The following is a 26,972-nucleotide window of genomic DNA, read 5'->3' as shown; positions in this document are numbered from 1 at the left end:
GCCCTTGTGAGACCCCACCTGGAATACTATGTGCAGAGTAGGGCCACAAAGTCAATTAGAGGACTGGAGCATCTCCCCTGTGAAGGCAGGCTGAAAAAGTTCAGCCTGGAGAAGACTATGTGGAAACCTCATAGCAACTTTTCAATATCTGAAGGGCCTACAAGGGAGCTGGAGAGAGACTCTTTGTTAGCAACCCCAGTGATAGTACAAGGGGTAATGGATTCAAACTGAAGGAGGGGAAGTTTAGGTTAGATATTAGAAAAATATTTTTTACTATAAGGGTGGTGAGACACTGGAACAGGTTGCCCAGGGATGTGGTGGCTGCCCCAACCCTAGTGGTGTTCAAGACCAGGCTGGATGAGGCCTTGTGCAACCTGATCTAGTGAGGAGGTGTCCCTGCCCGTGGGAGGAGGGATTGGGGCTAATTATCTGTAAAGTCCATTCCAACCCCTAAATTCTATGATTCTATAAGTGACTTGGGAACCAGTTATTGGAGTGATCATAAATCTGTGCTGAATAGCAGGGAGACTGATAAAGTCTGGGAGTCAGTTGCTGGAAGGACCAACTGCTAGACAGACTGAGTGTCTTGAGACAGCTATTGTCCTTAGTAGGTAGAACATATATTCATATGTAATGTGGATACTCACAGGTTATATATGTATATGTTTCTCACTATTGGACCTTTGTCTTGAATTGCCATGGAAGGGAACAAGATTAATACATTTTTGCTATCTGTGTTTGTATGAGTGGTTCTGTGTGTCTTAATTTGTGTGAGCAGCTGTGTATATTAGTGTCTGGTACAGTGTGACTGTGCCTCCCCAGGCTCGTCCTCAGCCTTGCTGCTGACTGGCCTTGGGGAAATGAGATTGCAGCAGCCTCACCTCTTTCTGCCTAAGCAGTTAAGAAACTTCTCACATAAATAGCTTGGTGTTAGCTGAATGTGTCCCTTAATTGTTTTTGATGTCCATAATACATTGGGTGAGCGATTGGTTGATGGGTCAAGCTCAAAGAAATATACTGCATCAGGCTGGCAGCCAGATATCAGTGAGGTTCCCCTAGGCTCAGTTTTAGGGTCAGTACTCTTTTAATGTTTTTATAAATTGTCTGGATGCATGTACCTTAACTAAGTTTGCTGATGTTATTATATTAGGAGGACCTGTGGACTCTTTTGAGGGTAGAGAGGTGTTAGAGAGAGAGCTGGATATACTGGAGAGCTGAGCAATCACCAACTCTATGAAATTTAACATACATATATGGTTATGCATACAAATATGGGGACAAGAGGATGCCCTGCAGAAAGAAATCTGAGGATCCCAGTATATGGCAAGTTGAATATGAGTCAACAGTGGGCCTTGGTAGCCAAAATAGCCAACTGTATCCTGGGGTGCATCAAGCACAGCATCACTGGCTGGTTAAGGGATGTGATTTTCCCACTCTACACTGCACCGGTGCAGCCTCGCCTCGAGTACTGCATGCAGTTTTGGTCACTGAAATATAAGGACATCACACTATTAGATTGCATTCAAAGGAGGGTGACCAAGATGGTGAAAGCTCTCAAGGGCAAGATTTACAAGGAGCAGCTGAGATCACTTGTTTTTTTCAGTTTGAAGAAGAGAAGTGTGAAGGGTGTCCTCATTGCAGTCAACACCTGTCTTGAGGAGGGCAGAGACAGGGAAGTTGTTGATCTCTCTCTGGTAATCAGTAATAGGATAGAAGGAAATGAAACTGTTGGGGAAGCTCAGATTGGACACTGGGTAAAGGTTTTTCATAGACATGGTTGACATTAATTGGAACAGGCTCCCCAGGGAAGTCGTCCTGACCCCAAGCCTGCCAGATCTCAAGGAGTGTATGGGCACTGCTCTTAGTCATGCGGGATAGTTTTAAGGTAGTCCTGCAAGGAGCTGGGAGTTGTACTCAATGATCCTTATAGGTCCCTTCCAACTTGAAGTTTTCTATGATTCTATGATTTTAATAAACAAACACACAAAGGTAAAGGAATCATTTCAAATCTCACACTTGATGCTTTTATTTGGAACTTGATATTTTTACTCCCTTCATCTTCTCTATCCTGATTGTATCTTTCCAACAAGATCTCCTAACAGTAATGCACAACAGGGCATAAGTGGGGTCTATGAAGAAGACTAGAGAAGAGTAAGGAAAAGTTGAAGTTCATCAGAAATTTTCACCTCCAGGATAGACTGCATGACATATTGAAAATAAACTGAAGCTCACTCTACTGGCATTTATGACCGGTCAAGAGATACATAATTGCATAGCACAACAACCTGACTGTCAAAGAAATGACTGGTTTGATTTTTGTTTCTATTAAAGAGAAATAATCTGATATCCTCACAGATCATGGAATTAAGAACTATGTGAACAAAAAAGGGGTAAAGGAAACACTTCATTTCAACTTATTTGCATGTCAGTAGATGAAGCAAAAGAGCCTTGTGCATTGATGCTTGAACAGGTCTTAGGTAACCTTGTTTAGTTCCATGTTCTTGCAGAAAATTTTCACAAGATCATGGGTGTGCTCCCCATGAAGTAGTTTTAATCTTTCGTCTGACACTTAGAAATTTATGTTTCAAAGTTTTAGGGAGAGGCCAGCTCTCTTAATGGTCAATATAATTTCTTTTTCTGCATGAGCAAAGACACGATTTCATATTAGCAGCTGCCTAATGAATAGCAAAGTGATCTTGACATGGTGTTGATATTCATTACCATCTAAAGTAATGCCTATGCTAAGGCTAATATTTAATCACAGATGTCGTGGCTTTTCCCAGCTGGCAACTAAGCCCCACACAGCCTCATACTTGCTCACTCCCCTCATGTCAGGATGGGAGAGACAATCAGAAGAGTAAAAGTGAGAAAATCTGTGGGTTGAGATAAAGACAGTTTAATAGGTAAAGCAAAAGCTGCACACACAACCAAATCAACACGAGGAATTTATTCAATGCTTCCATGAGCAGGTAGGTATTCAGCCACCCCCAGGAAAGCAGGGCTCCATCATGTGTAGTGCTGACTTGGGAAGACAAGCACCATCATTCTGAACATGTCCTCTCCTTCCTTCTTCCCCCAGCTTACTATGCTGAATATAATGTCATATGGTACAGAATATCCCTTTGGTCAGTGGGGGTCAGCTGTCCCAGCTGTGTTCCCTCCCAAATCCTTGTGCACACCCAGCCTATTTGCTGGTGGGGTGGGGTGTGAAACAGAAAAGTCCTTGACACTGCAATAATTAAATCATCCCTGTGATATTAGCAATATTCTGATCACCAATCCAGAACATAGCCCCATACCAGCTACTATGAGAAAATTAACTATCCCAGACAAAACCAGCACAGCAGATTATAACTATTCTGTATTCCAAAAATGCGGTACTTTGCACTGGTCTAAATAAACTTCTTCCTTACCTTCATCAGGCATGTGCACCACCAGTCATGTCACAGTTTTGCCAGTGTACTTACTGTGTCTACACGTGAGGAGCATCTGCTCGCCCAGACTCGTTGAACATGGATTGTATTACTGCATACTCCTGATTGCTGAAATAGGGCTGGCAGGAGGCTCTAGACCTGGCCTGAATCTCTTCAGCCATCTGGTGCCTGCTGGCTTTGTAATCCCAGATCATGCCAAGATTTATAACAAAAGCATTGGGTTTGCAGATAAAAACAATTGACAATAGTGGTTTTTTGCACAGGAATGCAAAAATCAGAGAGCATAGTTTCTTTCTGCTGACAGTTTCCTCCAGTCCCATCTGGCATTCTGTGTGCTCTGATTGAACCCATATACCATTAGAGGCAGTGACACATGCTAACAGTTGCTATACTTGTGATCCAAACACAACTAGCAAAATCTTTCCTGAACAGTAACTTTGTGCCGCTTGAGTGTCTTCTATTTATCTGCCTGAATCTGAAAGGTTCTTCCCTTTCTGTATTTTAAATACTTTCCTTTTTTCCATATGTTTTAACAATGCATGATGAGTTTAATTAAAGCAGACAGATAATTAGGAATTTCAGTAGGATTTCAATTTGTAGACTTTGTATGTGAGTTACTTTGGATATTGTTTCATTACATTATGGAAGGTTCTGTTTCTAGAAACTACACAACTAAAATGATTGTCCTTTGAGGTGAAAAAAAACCCTGTCACATTCTGTTTTATTTTTTACATCAATTCAGATTACAGTTCTAGAGATTTTTAACAAAAATCCAGATATCTTCATATATGCTTCTTCAACTTAATCACTGCTGAGTACATGACCTGAAAAACTTATCAGTTTAATTTCTTCAATATTTCTTTAGTCCTAGGTAAAAAGGCAGATGTAATACAAATTCTTTGCAGGATAGTCTATTATCCTGCAAACTTCCTGATATCAGTGAAAAAAGATTTTTATATTCCTACATATATGCCACTTCCTGATGAGACCCAGATACACTGAAGATCCTGATGGGTGACTCCTACTTAAGATTAGCCCATTTGTTTCATATGAGAAAGGGCTGAAATTGCCTGACCTATTTTTATTAACTCTCTTTCTCACTTAACCGTAAGCAACTTTTCTCTTTTTTTTTCCCTTTTCCTTCCTATTTCTCCACATCTAGCTATTGATTTACAACTGCTGCAGGGCCACAATTTCTCAGAATATATAACAATGAGTGATGTTTAATCAAAAAGCAAATAATATAGGGAACAAAATTTCAAAATCAAGCTTTCATGATAAAAGCCAGGTGAAAAAAATCTGTCATGGCACATTATAAAATGTAGGTGTTCTACAGCATGGATGTTCAATCAACATTACATGAGGTCTCTCACAGAGAGGACAACTTCTCCTGCAGTGGTGTTGCTAACCCCAGGGCCTGGCAGGCCTGCATTCACAAATCTCTTTTGACCTTCCCATCTGTGACTGATGGGAAGACATTTGTCCATTCTGTTTTCTTGCTCTCTATGAGTCTAGGTTTAGTGGTTCGGGTTTTTTGGTTGTAGCTCAGGTTTTTTAATGGTCAGGGAGTAAGATGGAAAGCTATGCCTTGGCCCCACAGTGACAGATTTTGCTGTTACTCTGCGGTACTGAGCAGAATCAATGGGAGCAAGGGATGCTACTTTTCTCTGGCCTGTGATATTTCATCAGCTGTGATGGACTTGATAGAAAATGTGTGTTTTCCAAAAGTCTTAAAGACAGAAAACTACAGTAACTTCAAAAACTTAGGCAAATCAAAACATTCTTTAGTCAACTAGAGCAAGATACCACAGGTAAAAAATAGGGTTTAAGCAATAAATGGGTCTGTCTCACACTGCAATCTCTCCCATCAGTCTTCCGTAAATGTAACTTTGCTCAATTATCTTTGTTTCTGAGTTGGAAAAGAGACTTTATACAGTTGCTTTAATGTGACCTCTGTGTGTGTCTCTCAGTGCCTCAGAAAAGGAAAGAGTAAATTATAGAGTTTTGAAGGAAAATTATTTTAGAAGAATGAATACAGTGAAGTGTCTGTTAATATTCACATGTGTGGGTTGTAAGTACATGTTCATTACCAATGAAAGAAAAACATATTAGCCTTTATTTCTGGGAATGACATCTCAGGTGATATTAATTATTTCAGCAGGGTTTTGTTTTCAAACTGTCTACAAGACAGTAGGTAGCTGTCTATAAGACCAAGTAGCACAGGATGAAAAAGGTAAGTCATGTTGACATATTATAAGGTCTGTGATGGGACAACACAACGTAAAATGAGGTTTTTTTATCTATGCTTTCTTTAACATCTAAATTTTTATTTGCATTTAATGCAGTTATATATTGCTCATAAAGAGTCACTCTAAATTTTAGGGTATAACTGCCCAGAATAGAAGGATGTTCGAAACAGATTGTTTGTAGTGGTTGCTAAACTTGCATCAGTTTTGAACATAAGTTGCAAAAGTTCAAGTGCTTGATTGTTAGTGTGATATTTGCTACTAATGCTTCAGGATACACAGGATGAATCATCTTACTCTGACTGAAAGCACTGCAGAGATAACATCCCTCAGTAAAGTAAGAAAGAGTTTTAACTTATTGTCACTTGACAAAGTTGATATCATAGGCTTTCTCCTCTGCAGTTTCTAGAAGGCACAGTTATTTAATTTTACTTTTTTCCACAGATAACTTCCATGGAGAAATGTATATGTAGAGGAATAGCTCATTGTGTCCTTCAGGAACAATGAATAGTTTTATTCAGCTCTCAAGATACACATAATTGTACTGCCTGTGAATCTGAAAAGGCGAACATACATAAACTTCACTGATTTCTATCTTTACCTTATGAAAATGTGGTCTCTGGAATCTGTTGTCTATTTTTCTATACATATATATAAAAATTGTGTGAATTAATGTGTGTTGCTACCATATACCATATTTCTATAGTGAAAGAGATAGTAGAACCTTTTATTTTCATGTTATCCTTTCTGTTGGCTGAATTATTAGTAACATACATTACAACTTACTCTTTAGACATCCAGAAATAAGGGGGACTTGGAAAATACAGAAATACCTGCTCATGGCCAAGAACACCAGTAGTCACTAAAGTTCATTAATTTAAAATATTTTGTAGTATATATGATAAATTGAAGAGTTAGTGATTTCTTTTTAAATTTTGGAGACTTGCTGCAACCCTCTCAGGTGTTAACAGACATTAGATCTTAAAATAAGCTCAAGTAAAACTAGTATTCTGTTGTACTTAAAACAGAAGGGTTTCCATATTTTTTTTTTACCAGATGGTGGCTACTCCAAGGGGAAGAAATGAAAACATAATATATAATCTGTTTTATCACCACACTGGACAGAATAAAATATGAGCAGTTGGATGGCAGCAGCTGAAACGCAAAAACGTGTTCTTTTCAATTCCTTTGCAGCAATTTCAAAGTTGAAACACCATACCAAGTTTGAGAAACAGGTTGCAAGGTTTAGGGGAAAATGACCATACAGGAATGTCCTTCGACTGAAAAAACATAAATTATCTTGCAGATGATCCCAGATATTAAGAATAGTAGCTGAGAGAGGGGAGCTAAAGTGTAAGATACGTATCACTTGATAGATAGCATTTCCAACAGTACAGTTCATTATGTAGTATTAATTCTCATGCTTTCCACATGAAGTTTCATTTAGAATTTTGTTTATAAATGCAGGAGTAGTAGGCATCTGAATGAACAGCACTGATAAAGCCAAAAAAATCCAAATGACCCTTTGGAGTTTCATGGAGGCAATGATCACATTCACCTAGAAAACTCTATTTCATGTTGAAAACTTATGTTTCCAAGCAATCCAGTTTGAACCAATAGCAATATTGAGAAAAAAAATGCTCAAACCATTCAAATCTTCTGCTTTGGCAAAGATGCACTCAAGCAATATTTTGCACAGAGAGTCTGCAAGAAGTTGGAAAATGTCACCTTTAATTTGATCTTTATGAAAAATTTCGCATTTGAACTTCTTTTTCCTGAGAGAAGACCTACAGGTACAGAAAACTGCATAGAAATACCTGGGGCACAAGTAATATTATCCAAGAATTTGTTAATAGAGGATATAAGGAAATTCTCCACCACTCAAGGTAGAGAGAAGGGGAATAATAGACTGAGGACATTTTTTACTTTTTGGAATTGACAATTCAGACATGTGAAGTGATTTAGATTCAAATAAAAACAATATCAAATATCTATTCTTAATTACCCAGCATAACAGAATGGACTTGAAGGTGATTGTGTGTCTTCAGCAAAGTTAGAAATAGTCTTACATGAGGTATCTATAGTACTTTGAATATAGACAAACTAAAATGAAAACTATTAGTGTTTATAATAAACATCTGCATTAGGACAAAAAATTAACCACACAACAATACGTTCATAGTCAGAACAACATGATGTTTCAAAAGTTGTCAAACCAAATGCAAGAAGAAAATTTTCCAAAAACCTCTATGGTTTTTGCAAAACTTTGAAGTGGTATTTTTCTGATGATTTTGTGTGAGACAATCTCACTGTTCCTTGTCCTACAGTATATTGAGAATATCAGGAAAAATTACTATGTTTTTACACTGATTAAGAATTTCAATATCTAAAGGGTTTTTGTTTCAAGGCGTTGCGTTTTTTTGGTGAGTTGTGTTTTGTTTTTCCCCACTCTGCACTTTAAATACCACATTAATGAGAGTCTGAACTTAAGTTTAAATAATATAGGAATTCTCCATTTCTTATGTGTACATGGATATTTTTTGACAAAATGCAAGCAGAAGGCATTCTAAGCTGAAAGCAGTACAAATATAGCAATACTCTTATATTTATCTAGCCTTTTATTTCATGTTTTTTGCCTTATGCTTTAGAACACTGAAAAATTAAAAATGGATAATTAATAATATTTTGAATGCAGGAAAAACCAGGACTGAATGCATATCTAAAAAACCTTGTATTTCATGCTTTTTTTCTTTTCAAGGGCGTGCATGTTGCTATAGTGGAAAGAGAGAGAGAATGAGCTATTTGTTCCTAATTTGGAACTTGTACCTTTGTCTCCAGTTGTTGAATCACTGAATTCACAACTCATTAAGCAAGTTTGATGTACACAGAGAAGATTTCAGCTGCAGAATGCACATACACACACACACACAAGCTAAACAAATGTCTGCCTTTCATATTGTATGAAAGTTACACATTCATGAAATATTATTTCATATGTTTTTTACATGTATTCACCTAATTACCTGCATCTGGTGCAACTGGGATTCATTCCAGGACAAGGAAATGAAGCAGAATGGCACTGCTGGATGATCCATCCAATGAGCAGAAAAAGGTAAACATCTGTTCTCCATTTCTGATCATTTTTTGAGTGTTTGATCTGACTGATTAGTATATCTTATGACCTTCCTTTAAAGGAAAAATATGTTAAGAATGGTTTCAGTCCCCCCATAAATGTCCACCATCTGTGTTGTACAAAATCCTCCATATACTATTACTGGGATATTCACAAAGAACAAGTAATGATATATTTTTAAAATTTACATGTAACCATCAGGACACCTGGGGATGTGCCATGTAAACCTGTCTTCTTACTGCAATGTGCAGCCAAATGATTTACTTCAGGGCTGACTCATTGTTTGCATGAGATCTACTCAAGATAAGAAGAAGAGCACAGGGATCTAAAAAGTGACAGTTTCTGTGTAGTCTCTTTGGAACTGAATTTATAGGTTTGCCTTTATTGCCATCGAAATGACACATCTGGGGCTCGGGAGAGTGAAAAACACTACCTCTAGGCCAGAGGCCACAGTTGGCATGACCTCCTTTTATTCAAAGAGGAAATAGTAATCTTGTGAAGGAGAAGGAATTTACCGGTGACCCTGTTATCCTAGGAGTTAAGGATTGTTACATATTATAGCATTTTCTCCTCAGATGAGAAACATGGCAGTGTTTTTTTCCTAACCTTATCCAGCTTGTAAACAACTGGATGTCTACATATGAATTTGAAACAAAACACTATATTGCAAAAATGCAAAAGCTCCAAATAAAATTTAAATCAACTCCACAAACACCCCTTTCCCCCCAAAAAAACCCACCACAAAACTAGAAAAGTTGGCTAAGAAACCATTCCAGTAAAGAAACTAGGCACCTTTCTTTGTCCAACAAGATGATTCACATGTGAAGTGTATGCCTTAGCATATGCCTGCAAGAGACACACACCGGATAGTAGGCAAAAATCCAGTCAGAAAAGAGAGAGTTTAAAATTTTCTTCATATTTATAAAGGCAATGTTTTTGATTTTGTTGTACTTTTAAAGAAACAAGCTATCTTTCAGTAAGCATATAATTTATTTTAATTGCATGTGGTCAGACAGGATTGTTATGATATTTCCAGCAAAAATCTACTACATAAGAGGGTTTTAAGGCCAAAAGAGGCCTTTAGCTAATCTAATTTGACCTCCTCAGTATCACAGGCCATGAAAATTGTTATCGTTTTATGTTAGGGCAAAGGTATGGTCAGTTCAAAAGAAAATAAAAAGTTCTACATTAATGAACTGTGGAGAAGGTCAGTCATTTAAATTGGCGAAGAATGCCTGTAAAGATTAAAAATTTAAAAATGAATATCCTGTCTAAAAATAATATGACTGAATATAGGCTAAGTCATCTTCTATTCATAGTGACATATATTCCGATTTTAAATACCTTCAAGGACAACGACTTTCAATTTCACTTATTTCTTTAGCCTTTTTATACATCCAATAAATTAATTCCACAAGTGAACTCTGCAAGTTTTTCTTTGTGTTTAGCGCTTGTGTTGTATGCAGAAACATTAATCTTACATGAAGATTAATGTTCAAACTAAGGAATGATATTTTATATCAATGCAATAAGAATTTTAATATTAAATATGCTAATACTTATATATGTTACATTTAGAATCTCTTTAAAGACATGTACAAAGTCATACTAAAATTCAGGTTTTTGCTTAATCTTCCCTCCCTAAATTTCTTCAATTATATTATTACTGATTGACTAGTGATGTTAGTATTACAGATTTACAGAGAAACATCAGTCTAACTGCTTCAGTTTGTAACTTCCTCAGTGACCTATTAATGGACAATGTTCCATCTGAACAGTTAAATGCCTAGAGAGCAAGAAAAAATGTCTTTTAAATATATAAAGGAAACTTCACTGACTGACCATCCAGGAGTCACTCTGGCAGTCACCCTTTGGGTGCTCCAAAGATCCCAGGCAAGATCACCCAATACTGGCAGTTAGAAGTTTGGAGAAGAGAGGCTCCTGAAGATAGTGGCCTAGTGTCCCATTTGGGTTGCCAAACTGTTAAGGAAACTTCCCTGTCTGACCATCTGTCACTCTGACAGTCACTCTTGCACCACCTGAGCTGGCACTGACTTCAAAGTGACACACACTACACTCACACAGTCAGACCAGGTTTCCTTACCATCTCAAACCTAGGTTTTCCATAACTGAGTCTCAGATGACTAGATCCTTAAAATAATTTAGTCATGGTGCAAACTAAATAACAAAATAACAGAATAGTACAAGAACAGCTCTAGCTGGGTGCCTCTGAGGAGAGACCTTGAACCAAGAAATCCCTGGGCTTTTATACCCCTACAGTCTAAGGGTGGGAGGGAAAGTCTGGGTGTCCTCTCCTCCACCTCCTATTGTGCCTTGTCACCTGGCTGGTGCCACAGGTCCTCGTGCCCTTTGTTATGTAAAGGTCTGCAGTTCATTGCCTCCAGTCATACAGAGTTCAATCTGCAGCTCACACTGCAGCTGCACACTGAGCTACCTGTACTATATGTATTCCTTAACAAATATATAATGAATTTGACATATGTTAAGGGATTTATAGCATGTATATTGACATTCAGGTAACCACCAAAGTGCATGTGAATGGACTCACATTGTCTTATAAATAAATCATGGCAGATCTGATAGCTCAAAGCACCTGTATATGTAATCTTTAAAGTCATTAATATCAGGGCATTGTTCAAAGAAGCATAAACTAGTTCCTCCTTCCCCCCCCAAAAAAAAATAAAAAGAATAAGAATCACAGAAAACTACCAAAATCATGAAGCTTGATATTTTTTATGCTGAATTTTGTCTTTTTTGCAGAAATTTATGTTCAGTAGTTGTTACATTGTTAAACAGAATATTGTGAAAATTGCTAAATCAAGACCAAAATTATCTTGTGAATGATTTCTGATAGTTATATTCCCAGTACTGGTATTTTTCCTAACCATTTATTAATTCACGGCTTACTTTTCCTGCAACAGCTTATCTCCCTCTGACACTCAGTCAGAAAATACATGGCCTCAGAAGCCAGAGGGCTTTTAGTGTAGTTGATAGGATATGAATGAGCATGAACAAAACCACTCAGTTAAATCACTATAAGTTTGTATTTTAGCTTCCAAGGGACAAGGCTATCCTGAGTACAAAGCATACAAACAACCTCCCTAATATTCACGGCTTTTGGAGGATCTCTGTGCCTTAAATGGTATGTGGATATAAAGCAATGAAGCACATCTTTTTGTATTAACCAGAACAGGATACATCCTTTATTGGTCACTGCTGTCAGAGCTCTGTGGTAGATATGTTCAAAGTGCCATGCTGCTGAGATTGTGATTAATGGCAGTTATCAACTCGGACTCTCAAAATGACATAAAACTGATGGCAATCAGAGTGTTTATCTAACCACTGATGTATGACACATAAAAATGGGAAAATGTTAATGCATGCTGAGCATCATTAGTAGATTAAACTTTGGAAAGCTTTTGTGGTATATTTTATTTTATGATGGGTTAATTATAGGACTTAAAGTTCCTTTAACGAGTCATTTGAATATTTTAGCCCCGTGTAAATGAGTGGCATTTCACAGCTTAACCTATTACTGTATCAGAGGTTGAAAGGGTACAGAGTGAACAGACAAAAAAGCCAAAACTATTAACCATGTGAAACACTGAGGACATCATCACAGAATTTCTCTGTCTTCACCCCTAGCTCTGTTATTTATCTCACTGCAGTCACAAACCTAGAAGCATTTGTTTCTGCTCCAATTTCTCTTCTACTCAGGTGTCTGAGCCTCATTTCCTCATGCTCACAGGCAAACCTCTATGGTTTCAAATTTAATCAAGGCTAAGAAGGAATTACAAATAAAATAGATGGTTTAGCAAGCAAGGCAAAGGGATTTCTTTTTCCTATTGATTTGCAAGATTAATTAAGAGCTTTGGAAAGTAAAATGTGTCCCAACATAAATATGGTGAAAATATCATCTGTAACTTTTTGAATAACTGATTGGAAGATGAATCCACAAACCCAGATAAATAATTCTCTGCAAAGTCTATCATCATTCAACTAAAATGATCAAATACGCTAAATAGCAGATGTGCTCTTGCTTTCCTCTGTTGAAGTAACAAAATTTGCATTCATTTTTCTGGAAACAGAAATGTCACAAGCTGCACAGCCAAAAATGTGGTTATACTAGTCCAAAGGCCAGCAAAATCGTTAACTCCTAATTCCACATAGAAATTGAAGCACAACAAAACCACCATCTAGTACAACTGATAGCTCAGAAAACAGGCCAAATGTCTCTGTCCTTGACTACATACAATATACATGATATATGTAAAGATAAAATTCCTGTATATTCAATTGCAGGACTCTGATCCAAGGCAATTCTGCCAGGAAACAATTTTCAGAATAAATGGAGATTTCCATATCTGAGGGATCAGTCTTATTGTTGCCATAGAAACAAAAAGAATAAATCCCATGCAAGCCTTTAAAATGCATGTTGGTGACAACAGGGATAAACAAAAACTTGTAAAAACCCAAAGTATTAAGTACAAAGGACTTAACTATTATATGCACAGTGTCATTGAGCCCCTATTCTCACTTGCTCTTCAATTTATTGAAACTTAATTCGTAAATTATTAGAACATTTCTAAGTTTAAACACAACAAATACAGTGCCTCAGCTTCTTTGCTTCGTATATTTGGTGTTTCATAAGACCACATGCCAATGTTGAATTAGGGCTAGATTTTCAGAGACATATCACATAACATAAACAACAGTGGTAATGGTTAACACTTCTAGTGACCCTTTTAACTCTGTTTGCTGTTAAGTAGATAACTGCATTATGTACCCATGAACTCCTGTTCTTTAGCAATCATTTTTCCTTTGGTTTTTAGCAAAGTTGCCTCTGGAGTAGGGTGGTCTCATTTCACCGGTTGTAGAAGCTGCATCTAGGTTCAGGACCCCTTTACAGATGTTCCCTCTAGCATCAGTCTGCCTCTTCCCATTTTTTTCTGCACCAACAAACATTCTTTTCAATGTCACCTGCTTTCCTTCTCCCTTCTTTAAGTGGCAGGCCAAAAAAAGGACCTCTTACCTACCGAAACCATTTGCAGCAGACCTCGACTGCTCAGAGTCCTTGAAGGTCTGCTAGAAGCTCAGCAGGTACATCTCAGACACACACAGCCATATCAGCTGCCTTCAAGCAGCATAATTGGGTCAGAAAGGAGCAAACCCACAGCATCCCTCCTGTGGAAAAGTCATCACTTCTACAGCTGCTACAACCAAATCCCTGGCTCCTGCACAGGGAATATTTCAAAAGCAGGATATAGGAGAGGGATGGGGTACTGCAGTCTGAATGGGCAGGTTATAAGTTTCTGGTGGACATTAGCACTTCTGCCGCATGTTACCTCCCCCTGAGGTGAATATTAACTGATCAAGAGAACTGGGAGATGATTCATAGCTCCCTGATAACTAATCAGTACTCCTTGTGTCAAGCAGATCACAGGAGCAGGAGAGAAACTGTTTATTGCTTTTGTGCATTCCCAAGGCAACACATCATCAGAACAAATAGTATGGGAAGACAGGGCACTTCAAACGCCTTAGTGTTTTTGAAGTCACATTTTCTTTCCTGACTGCTTTGTTCACTGATGCAAGGAACGAGTGACTGCACATAGTGATAGCAAATTGTGACTTCCACTGTAGCAAAATGAAGAATCAGCCACAGCCAACAAATTGATGCAGAGTGCGATGTGTAAGTGTTAGAAAAGCTTCCAAAGTACAATTCCATCTTTTAACCTGTTGCAGCAAACTACAGAGGCCCATGTAACTCAATAATGCTGAGAAGCATGATTACTTTTGTGTGCAGGTATGATTTACTTTATCCTAGATGAGACTCTGGCTCAAGAGTTTATTATGTAATTCTACAGTTAAAACATTAATTGGGTGCATATCCCCAAATTTCCTTCATTTCTTGGTTGTCTTTTAATGCAGCTAAGCTATTTGGACCCTATACATGCAGCTTCTAGACCCATAATTATGATACAATCATTTGGAAAACACTTGGATTTTGTTCAGTGAGATTTGTGGGCATATTTTGCTTCTGTCTTGTATCTATTAAGATTCAATGTATGTAGAGGTTAGTTTTATTCCATTTAAAACCTCTGTCAATCCATAAAAATCACAAAAATACAGATCTGAGAATAACTTCAATAGTAACATTGTACATCCCTACACCAGCTAAAAACAAATATATCTCTGTCATTTCGGATATGTCCATCTAACATAGTCATGATATTTCCAGGAAATCCATATCAATGGTTTACTTCTATGAAGATTTTGTTTAAACTAACCTGAATGACTTTTGCTGTGGTTGAATTCTTCTCCTTCTATTCATCACAGACAGGGAACAACATGTTTATAGAGAGCCATTCAGGAAGGTCAGAGAGGACACCCTTGTTTGCACAAGCCTGTCATGAAAACTGTTCTGATGGCTTTTCTTAAATCTGAAAATGGTTATCATGGCTTTTCCTCATGCTCTTCAGCCTGCTCTTTCTAGATCAGTAACTGTTGATTTTCTAACCTTTCTACCTGTGTCACACTTTCTCAACATGAGTTTATTCTTATTCCTCTTCTAGTACTTACTTTATGGCATCTACTTCTCTCCCAGCCTGGAATTCCCAAGGCTAAATGCAGTACCTGCCTCAGTGACCAATATCTTATGAACTTGTGTAGTAAATCAGATGGATCAGACAAAACCCTCCTTGTTTGTGTGAGTATTGCCTTTTTTGACTTTTGTCATAGCATCACCTTCTTGACATCTGCTCAGCTTTGTGACATATTGTAACTTCTAGTTCCTCTTCAGCAGTACCCCCAGTTGTCTCACATTCTTTTTACTGCATATTATTATTTTCACCTGTATTCTCTGGGTGTTATCTGGATGTTCCTTGAAGATGTTTGCTTTTGGTTTACTGTTATGCTTTAATTCCAAAGGTCTCTTCCCTGTCCATCTTGCCCCTCATCTTCACCTTCTTAACTAGCTTCTTCCAGCTGATTGGTGACAGCCACACCTAGATTGGTTTACCTGGGTTTTGTATCAAAAAGTCAGCACTGATGAGTAAGAAGAACTTGCTAGATAACATTTATCCTTTATTTTGTTTTTTTTGGTGTTTTTTTCCCCCCACAGATAAATCTTCTTTAACAAGGGGGGAATGACTCGAGCAGTTTTAAGCTTTTTGATCTGTCTTAGACTGCTTGTCAGGGAAATATGAGTTGTAAGCTTTAGTGTGCAGGCTAGAAAAATCCTTGTCTTAGTAAATCTGGTAAATAAAAGTAAGTCAGTCATCTCAGTACACGAGTCTGCTGTCCTGAAGGAAGCAAGATTTTAGATGAGATACTTAACAGTTTGAACATACACTTTATTTGTAAAGTCACAAGGTACACAAAATGCATCTTATTCCATATTCACCTACCAAGTGACCCAGAAGAAGAATGATTTTAAGTGAGGCCCTGAAGTGCAACAAACTTTTGAACAAACTAAACAGGAGATTGTTCATGCAGTAGCCCTTGAGCCAGTCTGGATAGGACAGGATGTGAAAAACATGCTCTTCTCTGCAGCCGGGGAGAATGGCAAAAAGCACCAGGGGAGACTTGAGAATGACCTCTGGGGGTTTGGTGTTGGGCATACTATTAATTTTTCTTACTTCATTGCTGTTTTCTTAGAAAATTGTTCTTATCTCAACTCTTGATCTTTACATTTTGTGCCTCCCAATTCCCTCCATCCCACTGCAGGGAAGAGGCTGGATGAGTGAGAGAGCAGCATATGGTCTGGGGGAGTTTCAGTGGAAATAAAAAATTGGGGAATACCAGTCCTAATCCATGACAAATGAATATTAAATCATACTCTTATTCTATATTCTACTTTAAAACTTTCAACACCTTCTTTATATTAGGCATATAAGGCAGATAACCAGAGCTGTTGCTAATCCCAATCTTCCCTTTTTTCCCCTCTGATGATGTTATTTCCCAAACTGTTTGGTTGTTTTCCTGTTTGTGTGACTGTGGTACTTGCTTATCTAGGGTATTTGCCAACAGTCATCAGGTGCAAAGATAAGCTTCTCTTTACTAGAATGAGTGCCTCAGCAGAGAAGATGGTGAAGAGAAAGGACAGCTCTCCTTTTCCCTTCCTCTGGTCTTCATAGAAGAAGGAAGATGACAATAGGTTGAGATGGCAATGTATTGTATAACACAGCCAGCATTAAAAAAACCTCCAAAAAACCAAAGCAAAACAAGGGACATATTGCCTAAGTAAGAGAGGAGTCTAGGATGAGTACAGTCTCTTTTTGTCTATGTATTATTGTTCACATCATTTATCAACCAAAAAAAAAATGTATTATTGTTCACATCATTTATCAACTACAAAAAAAATCCCAAAACCAAAATCAAAAATAAACCAATCAAAACCCCATAAGATTCTGACTGATTCAGAACATAATTTCTAGACTGATATTTTCATTATGAAAATTTACAGGTGAAAGAAGTTTTTCTTCCCTGAATGTTCTTATAATTGCTTTTCTATTAAGCAAAGGAGAAAATTAGACTCATTGTAAAACTGTAAAAAATTAAGTATATTTAGAAAAAGCAAAATTTAATGCAATAAATCAATTAGTATTTTTCAGTACAAAAAAAAAATATGTTTTTAACATACCACTAGTAAAATCTAAGTATTCTGCAGGGTGCATTCTGAGTATTCTCAGTATTCTGAGGTCTGGACTTCACAAGATGAAATAGCACCATTTAATCTCTCTTACATTCGAAACACTGGAAAACCTTGGCTTAATAGAACAAATTAAATTAAAATTAATTCTGTTAAATAATTATCAGGGTAAAAGGCAATGGTCAAAGAGTCAGATAAATGAATGAGCAGAAACAAAATGGTTTGTTGAAAAATTAGTCTTGATACATATAATGAAATAAAATTAAATGTAAAGGACAGAAACACAGTAGAATAGTTGAACGGGAATGACAGAATGTGACTTCAAGGGATTTATTTTTTTTTGCTTTGCTTTCTTTCTGCCCATTTATAGAGATTAGTGACTGAATCTTAAAACCTGTGCTTTAATTTTAGTATTGAAAGCAACTTTTCCTAAAGGTCAGGGCATTATTTAATAGTTGGTGCTTTTGTCAAAACAAATACTTAAATCATGTGAATTTTAAGGTTCATTTGTGAACAATGTCTTAAACTGGCAAGTTTGGACAAATCAATTATTCCATGCACATATATTATTTGAACTGTAAGCTGCTCTGAAACTACATTTTTTAGCAACTATTTTCAAAGAAACAGCTAATTATGGACTGTGAACTTTCTAAATGAGATTTAATGCTATTAAAGAGATTTACCTGACTAAACATACACTAATGGGATGAAATTCTTTTCAGATTTATCTTAATGAAAGTGTGCCAGTGTTAGCAAGAACAGAATTTGGTTTACTGCATTTTCAAATATGTTCAGCCTATCTTCTTATCACTCTGATAATTAATCTCTAATCCTGTGCACATAAAATCTTGTTTAAAATATTTTACAAATAAAGTATTTGTACACATAAAAGTAAATGTGTCCATATGAGTGCATACTCAAACATATGCACTTTAATAACTAAATAGTGTTTAATCTTTTATATTTATTGATTGGACTATATATATAAAATCGTATTTCCTGTACTTGATATATGTAGATTATATGTAAAATCACATAAAAAATAAGCAGAAATGAACTTGCTTTTTTTTTTACTTATCCTAATATAATTATTTTAAATTTTGTTGTCTCACCACAGTTTCATAGAACTGTATGTTTGCTGTGGCTGAGGAAACACTTTCCCTAAAGCTCATTTTGTCCATGTGTATTTCATAAAATCTCCTGTTCTATGACTTTTCCTATGTTTCTGGTTAAGTTGTTAGTGTTGCCATCTGGTTGTCTTCAGTTTTGAAAAAGATTTCCTGCACAGATGAATATGCCTGTCAACTAGAAAGCAGCACTGCTGAAACAAAATCAGAAGAGTTTAGATGCCTCCTGGTATTTCCAGAACAAATTCCAGTTAACAGGTAAAAGGATGCTGTGGTTCCCTCTCTGCGCTGTTTCTGCTCTTCTCTCATCTCTTTTCTTCCCACCACATTTACTTCTCTGTCTTTTTTTAGGATACATTTCTTTCTTAACTTTTGAGTATAAGATGTGAAATCTTAATATATTTTTAAATGTTGCTCAATGGATTTTGAAGTGGAAAGTAGGTCTTTCAAGCCTGAATCTCTTATGAGTTATGTTTTTGACCATTAGTGGCTGAAGGCATATAATTTTTAGACATGTGTGTTTGATTTTGCCCGTGTACACCTTGAGATATGTGTTAAGTCAGCATTATTCCAAAGAGGAAGGATAAAGCAGCATAAATGTTAATAAGACTCTTATATTTTCATTGTGGTTCATTTTATTCTGTTGCATATTTCATCAGAATAGCATTAAAAATTTTGAATCCTATGGCTATTCTTTTATTTGTTCTAGATTAAAATTGAACCTTGATTTGAACTCTGCAGGGTGAGAAGGAGAGAAGTTATAAACAACAAACTTTGCAGACCTCTAAATATAGCCTAAGATTGCTTCCCAGTTTCAAGATTTTATGACCCAATATCTTCCAGTCTGCCAGACCTAGGAAGGATTGCCATCTCTCATAGCAAGGGAAGACTCTCATCTTTCTAATGTGATAAAGCATCCATTTGAAGTCAGATGGGTCATGAAATACTAAAACTCAAACCTGTCACTAATCCATGATTAAATATTGATGGTCCTGCATACTGAGCCAGGGTAAGTTTCACTTACTCGTTCCTTCTCTTCTTGCTCTGAGCTCCAGCTGTATGGAAGGGAGAAAGAGAAGGATATTCATATTTGGGGAGAAGGGAAAAGCTACCTTACTCTGAGCTCTGAAATGCCTTTAGAAAATTTTTAAAGTTCATTTTAAACAGTGTTTCTGTATTCTTATTATCAGGGAGGAATAGTATATAGCATCTTTTAAAATGGTCTTCAAAAACAAAGCAGGAATATTGGAGCCTTTTTTTTCCTCCAGAGGATAGAGCCATAGTTTAAAAAGGGAAGAAAAGAGAAACTTTAAAGTCAGGAGTTCAGATGAGAGACAGTTTGTATATTTAACATGTTTATGCAAATCTCAAGAGGACCAGTTAGGGGATTAATTTTTTTTTGAAAATTGTTGCATTTAAATTATGAGTAAATTAAAATGTGCTGAAAGCAGCTCTGATAATTTATGCATGGTAGGATTTAAAATCATTTCCGTAAAAGAAACCCACCAACAATCCTAAAAAAGAATTTTCAATTCACACCAGAACAATAATTTAATTTTATTTTCTACAGTGATACAGCCAATAACAATCAAAAGGCTTAATCTCTCTATATGGCTCCTTAGTGACCTTCGTAGAATGTTTTATGTCCACCCACTGAACTTATGTCCACATCATGAACTTAATAAAATTCTTTACCAATGATAGCCATTCACTGGGTAAACACACCAGAGTTTAATAGGTGCCAGGTCTACACTGCACTCAAAGATGTAGGTAGATATGACAACTTCAGGGTAAAACTGAATCACCTGGAAAAGCAGGACAAGTGCCACTTCCAAGGAACGACAGTCAATTTAACAAGGTTCCAATGTCCTACGGAATTTCTAGATTGAGAGGAATGAAGTAAAAAAGTGTGATTTGAGCCTCATCCTAAAGGAACCTTTGTAGCTGCAAGTTGCCTATGCAAGTTCTCTGCTTCAAAAGTATGTGACTCTCAATTGCTCATGGATAGGCCTAAAGATACAGATTTGCCCTCAATTAAAGCATGATTAACTTCTATTACAAGGTCAGGAAGACATGGAGGAAAAGGGCCTATAGCCATACCAATGTGTGAAAGAATTTTTGGAAGCCAAGCACGGAGTATGTTTGGGCAGGGATGGCTTGATTTGCATACAGGGATGCAGGAAGTAGCTGAGATGAACAAGGGAACAGTAAACGGTTGAACAGCAGAGGAAGCAGCAGAAGGGTGAGCTCTTCCCTGTAACACCCCAGCCTTTTTTTACACAGCTCTGGTAGAAAGAGATTCCTCCCAAAGACACTGACTACAATCTCATTCTTTCAGCTGTTTTCAGCAGTTCCATAGCTCCCCTACTTTTTCCACACAGACAAAATCTTTTTCACTGTCAATTCAGAAAAAATTTATAACAACCATATCTTTCACTTTTCCATCTCCAAATCTTATGCTTCAACTGATCTCAGGTATACATCATATTGCTAGTGGGAGAAGAAAAGTTATGGACGTATTTGGCTTGCGAGTGACAGCTCTGACTATTTGCATTGATGTACCTTCGGTAGGTTTAGATATATTGAGGCATTTTTGTTTATTTGTTTGTCATGACATGGGCATTTGAGAATATCAGCCAGGTGGGTTTCTTAGCACACGTATACATTTAGATGATTGAACAAATGGTTCATAGATGTTCCATAGCCCACTACGGTTAGGCTCAACAGAACAAAGGCCTGTTGTATGGTAAAGGCACAATAAAGATTTAGCACACAGCATGAAACTAGTGAAAAGAAGGCATGATTGGCATGCTGTGCTCAAAGAAGCCATTGCTTAGGGTTTTCTTTTTTCCACTGAAGCAGAAATAGAAACAAACATGAAACAATTCCCCCCCAAACTAAAATGACCACAAAAACCAAAACCAAACAATAACCTGCTCCCTCAAAGTATTTCAGTAAACTACATAGCTATTCTGTGAGGGGTGCTGTGTGTGTGGGAATCCAGTACTACTAAAACCTCACAAGTTTAGGAGGGCATGTATATACCAGATTGTGTTAATACAGAACAGGATGTTTCTATTCATGTGTATCAGGAGACAACCCACAGTCTCCTTAGTTGTTGATTTAGCAAATCCGTATATTTTTAATTCAGTGCAGTCCTATTCTGTTAGTTAAAGCTTCAGGAAGAATCTGTCCACCAGGCACATAAAAGGAAATGTCCTTTCACCAGTTAACAATGTTTAGCAAGTTTAATTGACTGATGTGCTAATGTATTAATACATATTGATTTCCTTTTTTTCTTTCTTTTAGAATTGCTGTTTTCCCTATATCACAATCTCTGTCCTACTTCAGAAGTGTTAGGGAAACTTCTGCACTGCATTCCAGAGCTCTCCAACCCTGTGATGGCACTCATACAATAAACCATGCCATGTCTCACCTCTAACCTTCTGAAAAGATTACATTCCTTTCTGTTTCCTTGTTTTTTGGCACACTTATCCCCTTTCTTTACAATCATTTAGCATTTAACTAGCACAAAGATACACTGCTTAATGATGATCATGGTAGTGAGTGACCTGAGGCTTTTCTCTGGTTAACAGGACTGACCTTTACTTGATTTGCCTTCACCTCACTGTTTTTGACTAAGAGCACTGTAGGGGAAGTGGAGCAACTTGTTTTATTAAAGCAGAAAGGAAATAAATAATAAATATAGTAATAATTATGAAAAATATCAGCTTTTCATCTGTTTTCACAGCCTTTGTCAGTTCTACTCACCCTTAATTACTCCCTGCAGGTTGACTGTGTGAACAGCACTAGTGTGAGAAACAGCCCATAGAGCAGAGTAAGGTTGGTGTTTCATGTTTACCAACCATCTGACTTGTTATGGCTTGGGAGCCCTTTCAGTTCTGACAAGGTGATACTGCTTAGTAACATCCAATCTGCTCCAAGTCTGGTGAGTACATTGACAAATACTATTTACAAAGACTAAAGAAAGAACTGTAAAAAGGAAAAGGATATAGAAATTTGAAGGAAAATAAAGAGTACAAGCATAACTTTCCCAAGTCATTTGACTTTTGTACATAAACAAAATGCTTGTTAAAAGCGAGAAAAAGAAAAAAAAGGAGCTCTGTCAGATTGGAGTTCTGTTTCATATTTCACTGTATCAGATTCCACAGGCTAGATATCGCTCTTGAGAAAATGAAAAAGGAGAGATAACTTTTGAGTGCACCCGGGTTAATCTAAGTTAGTAGTTTATCAGTATTTTTTCATGGTATATATAATTATTAGTCTATACTGTCATGATCTGAGTTTTTGTAATTTGAATTATTTGTCCTGAGCTTAGAATACCTTGCCTGCATTCATGACAGGAAACGTGCAGATACCTATGTAAAATGTTTAGCTGGCCTACATTCCTAACTGAAGCAAGAAGCTCTTTGAAGAAAAACAGCAAAAAAAATCCCCCACAAAAATACATCTAAAAACCAAACTGGTATATTAAAAAGCCCCTGAAAACTTTAGGGCTGTACACTGGACTTTCTTAGTTTGGAAAGTTATATTGAAAGAGCATCTGAATTAGAATTAAGGTGTTTGCACAAAACAGGATATACTCATAGATACAAAATTGCATGCAGCTTCAGAGGGTACCCTTTAAAGCAGGTCTTTTAAAAACACTGAGAATGTTACCATGTTGTTCAGAAGGAAATGGGAAGGCTGAATACCAAGGGATAGTGTTTTACATTAAATGCTTTGTGTACCAGAACATATGGTACAACACAGATTTTAGATTGCTAGAAATGTAATTACATCAATAGAATCATGTCTCTGTGCTAATTGTACAAGGAGGTTCAGGTTAGAAGAATAACCTTCTATTTTATGTATTCATGATGTGTTTTGACACTTGAAGAACAATAGTAACAAGATAAGGGGTAAAACATACGGTTCAAGGATTCTCATGAGAAGCTGAGGGAGCACTTTTGTCTCCTCTAGGCAACACCTCTGGAAATATGAACCAGGGTGAGGGACCTGCCAGCAGAAGTGCTGAGACACTGGCACAAGATTGAATGATATCTAATCTTGGTTCATAAATAGTAACTGCAGGAGTTATCTTTCATTGAAAGCTATTCTCTCCTCTTGCAGTTCTGATTCAACATTATTTGATTCATTTATCTCTGTCTCTTACAAATGCTGCTTAACTTAAGGGAACAGAAATAGTGCCATTAACATCAATCACAGACGATCCAAAAGAGGAACTTAGGGCATTATTATGAGTCTTGAAATGAGTCAGAAGTCATGAGATTTTCTAAAATAATTACTTTGAAATCCTTTCTTTTCTGCAAGTTTTGGGTTGTTCTGGTTTTTAATTTTAAGGAAAACTTCTGAATCCCAAAACCTATGAAATCTCTTAAAGGACAAGTCCCATCTTAAACATGGATGCAAAAACATCCCAACATTTCTTGCTTTAGAAAATATATTGGCAATGTTTCCTATATTTCACTGTTGGGATATCAACCCCTTCTTGCACACTCATCTGCAGCATCAGGAGTGCTTCTCTCTAACTCTTGCTCCAGGTCAAAGTCATTTTGCATGTGACAATGAATTGTTTTAGAACAATTGAAAATAAAGCAGGTAGCTACATTGTTATTAATTAATGGGAGATGGTATCCATGATAAATAAAATCTGACAGCTTGTATCAGCCTTTCATAAAACAGACAGTGAAATACTCCATACTGCCTGTATTTGTGATAATAAGAAAAATAGCAGTTTGCAGCACTGCAGAAGTATAGACTCAGATAAATAGGGAAAGCACTCTGATAAGAATAAGGAAGGAACCTCAATACTAGTATTTTGACAACACGTTAGAACCACTGAAATAAAATTTACAAAAACCAAACATCACAAGCCAGAGTTCAGAAGAAAGGTCAGATGTTAGGCTACAGTATCCCCTTTCCAAAACTTCTGACATCATAGCAAAGAAACGTAAAGCTTGGTTTCACTGAAGTCCTTGAGAAAATCAAAGACTGTTCAAATGCCCCATGCAGAATCAAGTTTTACAAAATAATCTATGCAGAAGGCAGGTTAGGAGCAGAGGGAGCAAGAGAACAAGCTCCATTCATTTTTTAGCTATGCAGCTGCCAGAGCATGACTTAATATTGCCTATATTTAGCTGTTACTTTAGCACATTTTTACTTGCAAATAATATATTTGTTTTGCCTAGTTGATGCTCCTAATACATGGAACAATTTGTGACAGTCCTTAAACATGTGACTGCTGGGAAAAGAGAAGCCTCTAAATAATCCCTAAGCAATTTAATTTGATGTTATTGATCTACATTTTTTAATTGATTTGAACAGCATTACAGGAGCAACATTCTGTATTTTGCCATTTGAATTAGTGTCTTGTTACTGTGCTGAAGTCTAGACACTGTCTCAGCTTCCAAAGGGCATGGGTGTCTCTGATGATGTCTTCCCACAAAATAATACTGATCGGTTCAGGGTAAGATGCTTTTGCCTGTTCATTACTGTTTCTTTCATAACTTCATCTGCACAGACACCAAGTAAAATTTACCTACTTTTATAGCATTGTACATTTACTTCTGTTTTCATGCTTCTATATTCCTGGAGATTGATTCAGATGCATGATGAAAACAGGCTGCCAGTAGCAGTGGCACTGGAGTGTAGGTAGCTCTTTTCTTTCTGGCTAGCCAAAATCCAGGGAAGCCCCTACACACCATCAGTGGGGTGGGTGCCTGCCTCAAGGAGCCCCAGCCCCGTTTGTTTGTCCTGAAGCATGTTGCAACCCTGTGACTGGCTTCAACACCTGCCTCACCTGAACAGCCTTCAGAGCAGTTCTGCCCACAGCTAGTACCCAGGATCATCCATGGAGGGGAAAAAAATTCCCAAACACACAAATGTTGCCTTTACAAGGATATGTACCATATGAAATCACACCTTGGAACCGAAGTGTAATATTTGGACAATTTGATATTAATGCCTTCATTCCTTTGTTCATCAAGTTCCTTTGCGTATAGAGCTGTGTGATAGTGTTTGGTGGTGAAAACGTTGCCATTACCTCCTGCAATGTTAATTCTTCCATAATATGTCACTACAGGATAATAGGCTGGAATTCTTCATACACAAATTTAAAGTTACATTATGTGTCTTTTATAAATTTGACAAAATGGGCAATTTGGTTCTAAAGGTGACCTAGTCATAAATAAAGAGATTTGTAAGGATTTTTTCCCCTTCTTTTTCTTCTGGAAGTCCAAACCATTGTATCGGGTTCTAGAAACCAAAACAAACAAGCCATTGAAAGTATCAAAATACCCTAGTTTGAATAAAATAAGTTTTTTAGAATATCTCCCCATTGTTATATTTTGTGTTTCTCGTTTTCCACCTTTTCCTGCATGATTTTTCTTTCTACATATTAAGGAGACTTTTTCTTTAATTTTAATGCCTAACAATTTTTTTTTTTAAAAGTAAAGATTTCCAACCTTTCTATGCGATTAGTAGCAATATTCTAGTTAACATAGGTAACATGGTTACAGAAGGGACCACTTCGCCAAGATATGTCTATGCCACTAAATCTGTAATCATTATTTCATGTAGTGGTACAGAGTAAATGATGGAATAAGCAGTAACAATTTTAGAAAAAATTTAGTGTGCATATATTGCTTGCAAATCTTTTGTTCCTACTCTTCTAAAAATGTTACAATTCTCTGATCAATATTTGTTAATGTAATCTTCCTTTTTTTTTTCCAGACACTGTATTTTATTTTAATTTTCTTTTTGTCTGGACTTCATCCAAAGTTCCTTTAAAAGAATGGAAAGATTGTCCTTGTTTTCAGTGAGATTTGCCAGTGATCCAGTATCTGAATCACCTATTACTGACCTTTCATTACCTTCCTACCATTCTTCATTGTCATCCTTTCATACATCTTTTTTGTTTGTCCAAGTTCATGTCTTCCTCAGTCCTTCTGAATAAGAAGGCTTTCACACTTGAGAACCATAGGTGTTATGCATATTATAAGGGATATGTCTCAAGTAAAACCCAAGGAGTCTCTACTTTCAAGGAAGCTACCAAAACCTCAAAATTTAACAGTATGAGATGGTCAAGGAGGTTTTCAAATCTATACAACTTCTGGTGTGGCTAATTAGTTATTTCAAAATTGATTTGTTTCCATGAAGAATACACTGTTAGATGTATTTACCATAATGCAGAAGTTGTTAACAATGAGAAAAGAGATTCCTTGCTTACAGAATTAATTTTTTCTTGCCCTGAATCATTATCATCCTTCCTGTCCCCATTCCCTTACCCTTTGTGCTTTCCTTATCCCTTTTGTCTTCCTCCTTTTCCCTTTCCCTTTC

At 36.8% G+C, this 26,972-nt stretch overlaps 1 pseudogene; it reads left to right on the top strand.

The window, feature by feature from the left end:
• Window positions 1–1,271: 1,271 nt before the first annotated feature.
• LOC103802267 overlaps window positions 1,272–26,972 on the top strand; it is a 41,909-nt pseudogene continuing 16,208 nt past the window's right edge.

This window comes from Acanthisitta chloris, unplaced genomic scaffold (genome assembly GCF_000695815.1).
Source record: "Acanthisitta chloris isolate BGI_N310 unplaced genomic scaffold, ASM69581v1 scaffold195, whole genome shotgun sequence".
Classification (NCBI taxonomy): domain Eukaryota; kingdom Metazoa; phylum Chordata; class Aves; order Passeriformes; family Acanthisittidae; genus Acanthisitta; species Acanthisitta chloris.
This window is presented reverse-complemented; position numbering and strand designations above follow the sequence as displayed.